Source organism: Coregonus clupeaformis, unplaced genomic scaffold (assembly GCF_020615455.1).
Source record: "Coregonus clupeaformis isolate EN_2021a unplaced genomic scaffold, ASM2061545v1 scaf0603, whole genome shotgun sequence".
Classification (NCBI taxonomy): domain Eukaryota; kingdom Metazoa; phylum Chordata; class Actinopteri; order Salmoniformes; family Salmonidae; genus Coregonus; species Coregonus clupeaformis.
This window is the reverse complement of record NW_025534058.1, coordinates 51,253-64,557: the sequence shown is the minus strand read 5'-3', so window position 1 is coordinate 64,557 and position 13,305 is coordinate 51,253. Positions and strand designations below refer to the sequence as shown.

The 13,305-nt window shown below is 43.2% G+C and overlaps 1 pseudogene; it reads right to left on the bottom strand.

Moving 5' to 3' along the window:
- Positions 1–3,550: 3,550 nt before the first annotated feature.
- LOC121555565 overlaps positions 3,551–13,305 on the bottom strand; it is a 36,510-nt pseudogene continuing 26,755 nt past the window's right edge.

Below are 13,305 nucleotides of genomic sequence, written 5' to 3'. Positions count from 1 at the left end.
TCCTGAGCTGTTTCACCACATATCCATCTTTCACAGGGAAGGGTCTTAACAGCCTTCAAACATTGAAATGTATCGTCAACAGTCAAGCTGATGTGTGATCCAACACCCTACTGTATATATTTTTCACAGGCTAATGATGTTTCAAATTGGGGGTATTTACCTAGAGGAAGTCAGCCATTGCCAGACGTAAAGGCAACACAAAAAAAACGTAGAGGCCTCGTATACAAACAGCCGGGTGGTTTCTGACCACAATTGGGCTGAGGCATCTGGGATGATTATGTTTAGCCTCTCTCAAGAGATTCCCTGAAATGTATATATGACAAAAATCATTTTGTGAGAGATTATGGGAGATTGGCTCAAGCTGTGTTCAATTGGTAATTGAGCACTGTGCGTTAGGTTGTTGCTCCAGCTGTGAGCCATTCAGCGTGTAGAATCATTTAAGGGACATTCATGCCTTATGGCTGTGGGACAGACCAGGCTGAAGGTCAAACTAATGAGCTGCAACGCTACACTGTCTGAATAAATATCAAACAAAAAATCACAAAACGAATTTGTGAAGTGCTTTGGACCTCTTAAGCCTTCTTCACACTGCAGGCCTTCATGCTCAAATCAGTTTTGTTTTTCAAATCCATTTTGGACCAAATTGGGATGTGTGTTCAGACAGCAGTCATTTTCTGCCATTGCTAGTGGTGTAGGCTGATTGGTGGTGGTGTTTGTGCTTCCTATCACTCAGAAGTTATGTAGCAGGCTAAGGTGACAACAATGCCTGCCATGGACGTCACCCAGTTGTTCAAAATCATAGTGTGAAAACACTTTTAAAGCCTCAAAGGATGAGATGATCCACCTGTCAAAACGAGTCGTTTTTGGCTAGCCACAGCAGTCAAGTAGCTAGCTAGGTAGCTGTTTAGCTTTCTAGCACATTCACTAATTGGTTTGTAAACAATTGACTAGCTAGTTGGCTACCACATGTTCTTGTCAAACTGTCAACAGAGTAGCTAGCAAGCAACAAGATATGCCAAATAGGTCTAAAAACCACGAGGGCAAATACATCAGATTAGACCGTTCAGACACATGTCGCATGGCCAGGAATCAGATTTATATCTTACTTCAAACCACCTATGAAGGTGGTTTGAAATGTGGCTTGAAATATCAGATTCCATGTGCTTTTTGGCTGTTCAGACTGCAGGAAAAAGAACAGATTTGAAATCGGATATGCAATTATTATTATTTTTAGTCACTTTAAACTGCCAATGTGAACATGACTTTTGTGTTAATTTTTTTTATTTATATTCTGTTCATCACGTTGTTATCATTCACCCAGACCCTGTCTTCCTCCAACCAGACAGCACACCATTTTCAAGCATGTGCTGCACTTCTGGGTCTCATCAAGGGAATTCTCTGTGCATGTGCTTAGCACTAAGACAAAGTTAGACCCTGCTTATGCAAACTGCAAACGTCAGCTCAGCACCCCTCCCTGGTCCGTTAGGTTCCCTGCTTGCCTGAGACATTCATTAATCTTCACATAGTCAGTCACACACTCCTCCAGGCAGCAGCCACTGTGTCTGACGCTCACTGTGGTTGTGTACATTGATCTGGCCCAACTCAATATCTCCAGTTGGTTCCATCAATGGACTGTGCTCATGTTCTAAGATGGCTCCAAGGATGGTGTGTGTGTGTGTGTGTGCATCCGTGCATGTGTGTGTGTGTTCACCAAGGAGGTCAAGCAGACATTGGCACTAATATTATTTTGAGTCACTGATATTTACTTTTCTGTTCTTGTCATGGCAACAAGCACATTCTATTGAAGTACCATACAGTGCAGTACCTGTTGTTGTCCTCGAAGGACTATGCTTTAGTCATCCAGATTCCAAATTTTCAACGCCAGGTAAGAACAGCAGTGTACTATCCAATTGTTGCAGTTTTGCACAATTACAAAGGATCTTAGGCCTAGTTCAGAGTATTCTTTCCACCTCACAAACCATAATCTCAAATGGACAAATAAAATAAATTCATGTATACCCCCTAGCTGCAATATGTCCACCCAGGCATATCGTTCAGAGGTCAGATCCATTCCCAAGACTGACCACACATCTCATATTAGTTAAAACAGGTTTTATATCAAGAAAAATATTGTCCATGTCAAAATCATAACATTTACAGATATAGTAGTATATAGTATGATGTGTTTTTAGCAGACTGGTCAAAATGCTAATGTCATGTAGTGACACTCTTTACCTCACACACCCACAAGTCTTTGCTTTCAGGGGTTTCCTTTGGCCTGTCTTTATGCCTGAACCATATTTATTTCATGTACTTGCATAGTCATTGATCACATGAATGTGGATGACATAAATGGCTGTTTCACGATTCAATAAATTGTTTCATTATGTGGCATCTGGATTTAATAGCTGGAAGTTCATAAACAATACGTGGACTGTGACGAGAGCGGGACAGGTCTGGCACTACATGTCTCCTGGATCTGGCTGGGAAAACCTCTGCAGATCAGAGTTGTGTTTTCTGTCTGTCTGTCCCTCCCACCTACTTCTAAAACCTCCCAGACCAACCGTTGCCTTGACAAAGCTGTTCTTGCAATTGATTACATACGTCTGAAAAGAATCCATAATGAAGACGTCACAGAACGCCATAGAGAATAGATTATTTTTGCATGTGAGCAAATACATTTGGTTGTGCTTTCTTACGACAATTGGCGGCTTATCAGACAGTGAACCAGCAAAGGTATTTTAAAAGGTCAATCTGCAATATTTTCTGCTGTTAAATAGATATTTCAATTTATTATGTATAACCCTTGATTCTATCTTATAAATATCTCAGCATAGAACAACAGTTTTACCCCACCATAAAACAAAATATATGTTTGTTTTAAGTCCATGGTTTAAACAATGTATTTGTAAACAAACAGTGTATAGTTTCAAAATATGTTTAAAATGATCATGTTGAGCTCATGGACAATCAGTCCTTGCATCCATATCTCCATCTATGAATTTGGGAGTGGTTACACGTATCTAGCTCCATCCCTCAATTTTATTTTTTCAAACCAAGTGGTGGGGCTATTGTTCAGCTGAAAAAACGAATTCAGGATTGTGGCTTTAAGTGGGCTGCAGTCAGGTGTGTGAAAGAAGACATTATGTTTGTTCAGTAGAGTGCTTTATTGGTGTAGATAAAGTACTGAAAAGTATTAAAAAAAGAAATGGTACATCAATGTCAACATTTCATAATAAAACAGTCTTATTAAGAATTAATGTAAAACATTGTGGTCTTTGTAACAGCTAAGCTTTTAGTCTTACAGTTTACCCCACCACAAGTGACTTAGGTGACTAAATGAGACTTGCTATACTTAACAAGGTTAAATATTTTTAAAGATTAGAATCTAAGATTAACATTGCAGCAATTGGGTTTGTCATTCTCATCTATGGCTCAGACTTCAGCTGCAGTAGGAGAGGCTAATGTGTGCACTGCATGGCAAGGCCACCATCCTTTGGGAGACAACCCAAAGGACACCCAGGTCGTAGCTCACATGCCTAATGGCCATTCACATTGAGATGATGGTCCAGCTAGTTCCCTCCAGTTGATTGGCTGTGACGCCACGTCTAGGTAAAAGAGAGGGAAAACTTTTTAATTGGAGATCAAATTACCTGTCAAAAGTAGTTATTGACCTTCCTTATTCATGCGTCATACTGGTTGTCTCATCTGATTTTCTCATCGTGTTAATACGTTGGTTGGGTTTGTTACAATCTGTGACCCCCTCAGTTTGACCACATAGTTAAAGGAGCAGTCTGGGATATTTGCAGCCGTTTTTTATATAATTCAAATGAATGATATATACCCATTGAAGAATAAACGTATAGTACAGGTTTAGTACATCTGTCTTCCCTATCATAAATCAAAATATAAGACTGTTTTACGGCATTGTTTGTAAACAGTGCCTTTGTAAACAAACAATGTATAGTTTCAAAACCTGGTTAAAGCTATCATGCTCATCTCAGGGACTGTCAGTCCTTGCAACCAAAGCATTGTCTATGAATTTGAGGGTGGTTCCATTTCTCCAGCTCCATCTCAAAGCTACATTCTGGGATTCAAAAAAACAACCAAACAGCACTTGTTTTTGTATACTGCTGAGGGAGGGTTAGGGAATTGTAACCCCTCTCAAATGTATAGACAGCTCTTTAGATGCAAGGATTGACAGTCTATGTCATCCAATATATATTTTTTGTTTACATTCTGTAAACATTGTATTAATAAAACCTTGTATTTTGGGTTAGGATAAAGAAAGACAGTTGAACCAAGCTCATGCGACATCTTTAAGTTATATTTAAGCAATAAGGCCCAAGGGGGTGTGGTATATGGCCAATATACCACGGCTAAGGGCTGTTCTTATGCACAACGCAATTCGGAGTGCCTGGATTCAGGTCTTAGCCGTGGTATATTGGCCATATACCTTATTTTTAGTATAAACTGGTTACCAGCGTAATTAGAACAGTAAAAAGTCAGGTGTTGTCATACCCGTGGTATATAGTCTGATATACTACAGCTTTCAGCCAATCAGCATTCAGGGCTGTAACCACCCAGTTTATAATCTTCGATAATCAATGGGTAATTATCAATAATTTAAATTACCATTAAACAGCTTCCCAAATCACAGATTGTAACTTCAAGGCTCCCGTTGGGCTGAACACAACTCCCAGATTGTAGCTTTACGTAGCAACCTTACCTGTTAAGGATCTGGCCTGCCTTGTTGACTCTGAAGACACTGCCATCAGTTGTCACCTCAATCAAGGAAAGGCTGCCGGAAACTAGCTTTGTTTTGGCAGGGTTTTGAGTTCACACCCTGGAAACAAACACATGCAGTCAATCAGGGTTTTAGAAGCAAAGTCATTGGTGAGTAGCACAATTTCTACTCTAACCTTAACTGTTATAATAAACCATTTTAATATAATTGAAAGTGTATCTAGCCCATCTAATCCAGTGTTAAGGACTTTCTCCCATACCTTACATTCATGAAGAAGATTTGTTCTTGGTTGTTGACTGCCCAGCACCCAAGGGGTTCGCAACTGTAGTACTTCGCACCTCCTAGCATTTGTGTCGAGCTAGTACTCATGGCGTAGACGAGCTAGTACTCATGAAACCAAGCATGGCTGTCACGCTCTGGCTCCGGGACTTTGTATGTTGAGCCAGGGTGTGTTCGTTTCGTTGTGTTTTGTTTGGTTGGGTTGTATTTGGTTGTGTTTCATTGTTTGGTCGTGTGACTCCCAATCAGTGGTAACGAGTGTCAGCTGTCGGCTCGTTATCTCTGATTGGGAGCCATATTTAAACTGTCAGTGTTCACCTTAGTGTTGTGGGTTTTTGTTCCTTTACGGTCATTGTAACTGTGGACTTCATGAATCGTTTATTGTTTTGCACTTTAGTATAATAAAGTCATCATGTTCGCTCAACACGCTGCGTATTGGTCCTCCTCATTAGACGATCGTGACAGAAAAACCCACCGTACCAGGACCAAGCAGCGTGTCCAGGAGCCAAGGGTCTGGACATGGGAGGAGATTTTGGATGGAAAAGGGTCTTGGACTTGGGAGGAGATCCTGGATGGGATGGATCGCCGGCCATGGAGTAAAACAGTGGAGAGGCGACTGAGAGAGGAGCAACGGCGTCAGCAGGGCCATCGTCGGAAGGACGAGAGGCAACCCCAAAAAGTTTTTGGGGGGGGGCACATGGCTTGGGCGGCTGGGCAGCAGGAGGCTGCCACAGGGAGACGTGGAGAGAAGGCTTCCGGATTACGGGAGCCATTGGCGAGTAGAGGGAGAGAAGTAGTTGAGGCACGGCGTGAGAGACTGAGGTGTGTTACCAGTCCGGTCCGGCCCGTTCCTGATCCCCGGTTAAGGCCAGTGGTGTGTGTTCCCAGTACGGACCGGCCTGTTCCTGCTCCACGTACCAGGTCTACGGTGTGCGTCGCCAGCCCAGCCCGGCCTGTTCCTACCTCTCGCACCAAACCTACGGTGTGCGTCGCCAGCCCTGCCCGGCCGGTTCCTGCTCCACGTACCAGGTCTACGGTGTGCGTCGCCAGCCCAGCCCGGCCTGTTCCTGCTCAACGCACAAAGCCTACGGTGTGCGTCGCCAGCCCAGCCCGGCCTGTTCCTGCTCAACGCACAAAGCCTACGGTGTGCGTCGCCAGCCCAGCCCGGCCTGTTCCTGCTCCACGCACAAAACCTACGGTGTGCGTCGCCAGCCCAGCCCGGCCTGTTCCTGCTCCACGCACAAAACCTACGGTGTGCGTCGCCAGCCCAGCCCGGCCTGTTCCTGCTCCACGCACAAAACCTACGGTGTGCGTCGCCAGCCCGGTCCGGCCTGTTCCTGCCACGCGCACCAAGTCTACGGTGCGCGTCGCCAGCCCGACCCGGCCTGTTCCTGCTCAACGCACAAAGCCTACGGTGTGCGTCGCCAGCCCAGCCCGGCCTGTTCCTGCTCCACGCACAGAACCTACGGTGTGCGTCGCCAGCCCAGCCCGGCCTGTTCCTGCTACTCGCACCAAGCCAAGGGTGCGAGTCGTCAGCCTGGCCCAGCCCGTTCCTGCTACTCGCACCAAGCCAGGGGTGCAGTCGTCGGCCTGGTCCCGCCCGTTCCTGCTACTCGCACCAAGCCAAGGGTGCGAGTCGTCAGCCTGGTCCAGCCCGTTCCTGCTACTCGCACTCAGCCAAGGGTGCGAGTCGTCAGCCTGGTTCAGCTCGTCCCTGCTACTCGCACCAAGCCAAGGGTGCGAGCCGTCAGCCTGATCCAGCCCATTCCTACTACTCGCACCAAGCCAGGGATGCGAGTCGTCAGTCTGGTGAGGCCCGTTCCGGTTCCACGCATCAAGCCTAGGGTGCGTATCGTCAGCCAGGTCCGGTCCGTTCCTGCCTCACGCGCCAAGCCAGGGGTGCGCGTCGTCAGTCCAGATCCTACCAGCTGGGTCAGATCGGACCGGGGCGCTACGGGGGTTGAAGAAGGGTGGTGGTCAAGCCCGGAGCCGGAGCCGCCTCCGAGGAGTAATGCCCACCCAGCCCTCCCCTGTTTGGGGTTTTTGAGGCGCGGTCGCAGTCCGCGCCTTTAGGGGGGGGTACTGTCACGCTCTGGCTCCGGGACTTTGTATGTTGAGCCAGGGTGTGTTCGTTTCGTTGTGTTTTGTTTGGTTGGGTTGTATTTGGTTGTGTTTCATTGTTTGGTCGTGTGACTCCCAATCAGTGGTAACGAGTGTCAGCTGTCGGCTCGTTATCTCTGATTGGGAGCCATATTTAAACTGTCAGTGTTCACCTTAGTGTTGTGGGTTTTTGTTCCTTTACGGTCATTGTAACTGTGGACTTCATGAATCGTTTATTGTTTTGCACTTTAGTATAATAAAGTCATCATGTTCGCTCAACACGCTGCGTATTGGTCCTCCTCATTAGACGATCGTGACAGTGGCATCACTTCTCAGACAGAATGGTACAGCTGTCTTGTTGACCCCCAAGATAAATGGGTTACCCCCCGCATCAGACTGCCTGAGGAACACAAAGAAAGAGAGTATCTGCCAAATTACTCACACTGACATAATGTTATGATTATAAAACATTAAATAATTTTGTTCAAGAACAACTAGGAAAAAGTGGTATCAGGAAAGCTAAAAAAAATCACACCTATACAATATCTACCCTCTGAAAATAACTACAGTTATAAAGCAACGCTCTTCACTTACCAGCAGTTCTTACCCAGTTATCGGCCACCCAGTTACCGGCCACCCAGTTACCGGCCACCCACTTGAAGACTGTCTGTTGTGCTGATGTCCCAGATCCCTGCTGGTCCTATAGTGATGTGCTTCAGGGAACCACCCAGGTAATACAAGCAGGTTAGCATTTTTCGTCATGAATCTTGTTCTGGAGGCAGCTCTGCAGTGGTCACTAGCTGGCACAGCCACAAAGTAATACAATCTGATTTTAAACCTAACCTTAACCACACTGCTAACACTAATTCCTAACCCTAACCTTAAATTAAGACCGAAAAACACTTTTTTTTTTAATGTGAACAATAAAGCCAATTTTTACTTTGCAGCTGGCCTATCTAGATGAAATCGCTTAGTTCTGCCTCCAGGGCAAGGTTCATGACAATAAACGTCAACCTGCATAATACCAGGAAAGCTCCCTCAGAAAGAAGGACTGCGCATGTATGGTCATTGCAACGACTTGCCCCAGTCCTGCATTGATCTGTACTACATTATAGAGATTGGGTACAATTTATTTATTGTAATTTTTACCCCCTTTTTCTCCCAAATTTCGTGATTACGATCTTGTCTCATCGCTGCAACTCCCCAACGGGCTCGGGAGAGGCAAAGGTCAAGTCATGTGTCCTACGAAACATAACCCACTCGCTTAACCCGGAAACCAGCTGCACCAATGTGTCGGACGAAACGTTTAGCTGACGACTGAAGTCAGCCTGCAGGCACCCGGCCCACCACAAGGAGTTGCTAGTGCGCGATGAGCCAAGTAAAGCCCCCCCCGGCCAAACCCTCCCATAACACGGACGACGCTGGGCCAATTGTGCGCCACCCTATGGGACTCCCAGTCACGGCCGGTTGTGACACAGCCTGGGATCAAACCCAACACTGCGATATAGTGCCTTAGACCGCTGCATCACTCAGGAGGCCCCAGTTTTGCGCCTTTTGATGCCATTTACCCATGGTTTCTGTTTTTTGGATATATGTGAATATTTACTGTTGGAACAATGTCCTCTTTCATTTCCTGATGAACCATGTGACTGAGTCTGTGTACTCATCTATGTTATTGTCGGAGGTGACCCGGAACATTTCCCAGTCTACGTCATCAAAAAAGTATTGTAGCATAGATTTTGATTGGTCAGACCAGCATTGAACAGATCTTACCACGGCCATTTCCTGCTTTAATTTCTGCCTTTAGGCTAGTAGAAGCAGGATAGAGGTATGATCTGATTAGCCGAAGGGGGGACGAGGAGGGCTTTGTTTACATCCCGGAAAGAGGAACAGTGATCTAATGGTTGATTTCCCTGAGTGAGACAGGAGATGTGTTTCGGTAGCACTCCTTAGATTTACATTGTTAAAGTCACCAGCCACAATGAATGCGGCGTCTGGATGTGCAGTTTACTGTTTGTTTAACGTCCTGTAAAAGGTGAAGCATAGTACGATACAGTCTCTCTTGTCCCGTTGGTAGGAAATCCTCGCCCTGCGCTCGTCCACTCTTATAGTCCAGAGACTGAACATTAGCTAGTAAAATACCAGGAAGGGGTGGGCGATTAGCCCTTCTCTTCCTTACTAGAACGCTGGCTCTCCTTCCATTTCTCCGGCGGCACCTTTTAGGTAAGGCGCCAGGTGTGAGTGGGACTGCTTCTGAGAATCCAAACAAAGAGTCCGGGGCCCAGATTCACAAAACACTTCTTACGCAAAACTTAAAAAGCTTCTTAAGAAAAAAATTATAAATTCATAAGATAGTTCGTAAGTGCAATTCCTAACATTACTTAAGAATTCATGATCTTCTTACGAACTTCTTAACTATCCTCTTAAGATCATTGTCACTAGGCAACCGAGCTAGCTAGCCATCTAGCTAGCAAGGTGAATCATGTAAGCATATTTCTTACTGAGATTACTGGTCTAAAATGTTATTGAATTTAAGACAATCAACACTGAAACTTTCAGACAACGTTTGTGAGTGAATTAAACATGTTCAATTGCTTTCATTAGCTTATTTTCTCACTTCCATGAGTTTAAGACAAGGGTTTAGCAATTTTGGAATTAAGAATATTTCCAAGAAGAAATCCAATAACTTTATTTTCAAGAATCAAAGTTCTTCTTAACTATTTTCTTAGGAAGAAACATAGGAAGAAACTTAAGGACATTTTCAAGAACTTTGAGGAATAGCAACTTTTTTAGTACGTTTCTTTTTAAGTATAAAGTTAAGGAAAAAATGGCACTTCAGTAAGAAATGTCTTCTTAAGAATACTTGGTGAATCCGGGCCCAGGTCCAGAAAGTCAGATTTGAGGTGAGTAACCAACGATATGTCTTATTTCTTAACTGCCAGCAGTTTGGCCATTAAACATTTACAACATTGACGTACTAAAATAAAGTGCCAATGTGTTATAGGAGGTCCTATATAATGTTTACACTGTACCAGACTAAGTATACATCTATTTTATACTACTATCATCCCCCCTCATTGGAGGACAACTTTATTTTCATTTTCTAACTTTAAATTTGTTTAACACTTATCTTTTTGTTCCTCTCTCCCTCCTTGTTTCACTGTATTTCTTCCCTCCCTGGAAAAGTCTGGAAAAGTCATACCAATTATAAAGAACAGTTTCATCATAATGTTAAAACCGGAGTTGTGCAGCATTGCCTTGGAGGAAATAATCTCAATCATTTAAAACACACTATTTGTTTCAAACTCAATGATTTATTTGTGGAAAATCATGATGTAATATGAGAGATGATGAGCTATGACAAGGATCGCATTCACTGAAAAATAGCTAAACCAATGTGCATTGTGAGCAACATGACAGTGCCCAAGTTTTTACACTTTGATAATATCCTCTTAGAGGCTTTATTGATGACATGGTGTGAATCAAGGAATGAGAATTAATGTTAGACACCACCATGCTATCTCTCATATGCGGTGCAGGGAATTACAGCCCCAATGTCCAAATTGGTTATAAAAGATAATATTGGTTGTAAAAGATAGTATGATTATCTCTGCACGTGTAGATTGTCACCAATAATAATTGCAAACGCCACGTGGAGAGGTAATGTGTGTCCGGGAGTTATCTTTACGAAGGAAGTTAATCAAGATCAATTATCAAGAAAAACACTGTTTATTATGCTGGTGTCAATTTTGTGAGAGTAAACATTGATTATTTTTCAATACAGTCTCTGAACTATTAATATAGATAAAGTGCGGAATGAAAGCATTAACAGTAAAGGCATTGCTCCAGAAATACATTTTAGAATAAAATATTATTATAAAACAAAACGTCTGGACACTGTAACAGCATGTGAGTTCTCTAATTTCAAGTGACCAATGGCTGGCGAACTTGAGATTCAAAAGATAAACCTGACTTTGCAAAATATGATCTTAGATCAGAATAAAAAGACTACCATTACAACCTCTCAGACAGCTGTACAGGAGAGGGTAACGTTTTATCATTAGGCTGTTTATTTGCTTTTCAAGCACTGAGATTCTATGTTATTGTCACGATCGTTGAGAGACGGGTCAGACCAAGGTGCAGCGTGCGATGTGAACATGTTTAGTTAACTCAAATAAACTCACGACAAAACAACGTAACGTGAAGTGAGGTGAGGTGACGTGAAGTCCAAGGCTATAAACAATACAAGCCTAACACAGGAACAAGATCCCACAAACATAGTAGGCAACTGGGCTACCTAAGTATGATCCCCAATCAGAGACAACGAGCGACTGCTGCCTCTGATTGGGAACCATACCTGGCCAAGCATAGAAATATACATCCTAGATCGTAAACATAGAAATAATAACATAGAACTTCCACACCCAGACTCAACTAAAAATAGTTCTATACGTCCAGGCGTGACAGTTGAAAAGCATTTTTTGTAGTAGCAAAAAATGTAGTAGTTTCAACTACTTATTATTAAGTAACTGATTTCATAGTTTACTCAACTTTTTAGTTAGTGTTACCTGAACTTAAAATGTTTAGTTGGCCCAAACTTAACTCCAACTTGAGGAAACTTAGGCAAAAACTCAGTCAACATAAAATTGTGTTTGCTCAACTTGTCTAATATGTTCATTCAACTATTATTTGGGCATCGAACAAAAAAGTCTGTACAACTGATTACACACACAAAGGGCTTTTCACATACAATGTTTTCAACTTAAATATCTGACACAGCTTGACGTACATGATTACGTTGTGCATGTTTATTTATACAGTAATTATTATTCAACATGTCCTCACCTGGGATTTGAACTCACAACCTTTTGGTTCATGGCATTCCGTTCTTCCTGCTACGTCACCATGTTGTGTGTGTGTGTGTAAAAAGTTATTATTTTCCTACCTTGTCAGGACATTCGGGTGAATTGTTTGAACATTGGGGTCCTGATAAGGCAGGAAAACACGTACACATGTATGCACGCATGCACTCACACAATATATGAGATATGTTAATACAATATATGAGATATGTTAATATAATATATGAGATATGTTAATGTAGGAATTTCACATCGGCATGTAGGACAAGACTAATAATGCATTTGCTGCTTGCAATCTGGTTGATATCTATGTTGCCAAGGGGATATAAAGGCTTGTTGGGGAGTAGTTACACTATGTACAGTATAACTACTGTCAACTACATTTTCCAGTAGTAACATATTGAATTGAAATTAATTGATTATTCAGATTCTAACCCTTGAACTTTCCTTCCTGTTTCATCACTCAGCTCTCTTCACCTGTTTTCTCTCTGATTACAGCATGACACACAATTTTTTTATTTTATCTTTATTTAACTAGGCAAGTCAGTTAAGAACAAATTCTTATTTACAATGACGGCCTGCACCAGCCAAACCCGAACGACGCTGGGCCAATTGTGCGCTGCCCTACGGGATTCCCAATCACAGCCGGTTGTGATACAGCCTGGAATCGAACCAGGGGGTCTGTAGTGACGCCTCAAGCACTGAGATGCAGTGCCTTAGACCATTGCGCCACTCGGGAGCCCTGGTTTGTTTAGTGGAATCACTGTTGTGTCAAAGCAGGTTGGCATTTATTGGGATGACTCGTGTACTGGAAGCAGCTCCGCAGGGAAGTCACTAGCTGGTAAAGCCACAAAGTCATAAAATCTCATTTTAAACCTAACCTTAACCCTAACCTTAGCCATACTGCTAACCTTGTGCCTAACCCTACATTTAGACCCTACATTTATTTTTGTTTTCATAAATGTTTATGATATTAGCCAATTCTGACTTTGCAGCTGGCCCATCTAGTGGAAACCGCTCAGCTCTGCCTCCAGGACAAGATTCATCCCAAGAAATGTCAACCTGTCATACCTAATGGATATATCACAGTTATAAATCCTAGACCTATATGGTGTGTGTTACGAACCCCGTGGCTCTAAACATCTAGGGTGGATGGACATGAGACCCGTAACATAAATTCATGTAAATTATAAGTGTGGCATGGAATAGTGAGAACAAATAAGACACAACTACCATGAACTACCGTCAAACACAAAGTGTTTATTTATGAACACACGGTAAGGGTTTGGGAAAAAGGGCTGAGCAGGACCCAAGAAA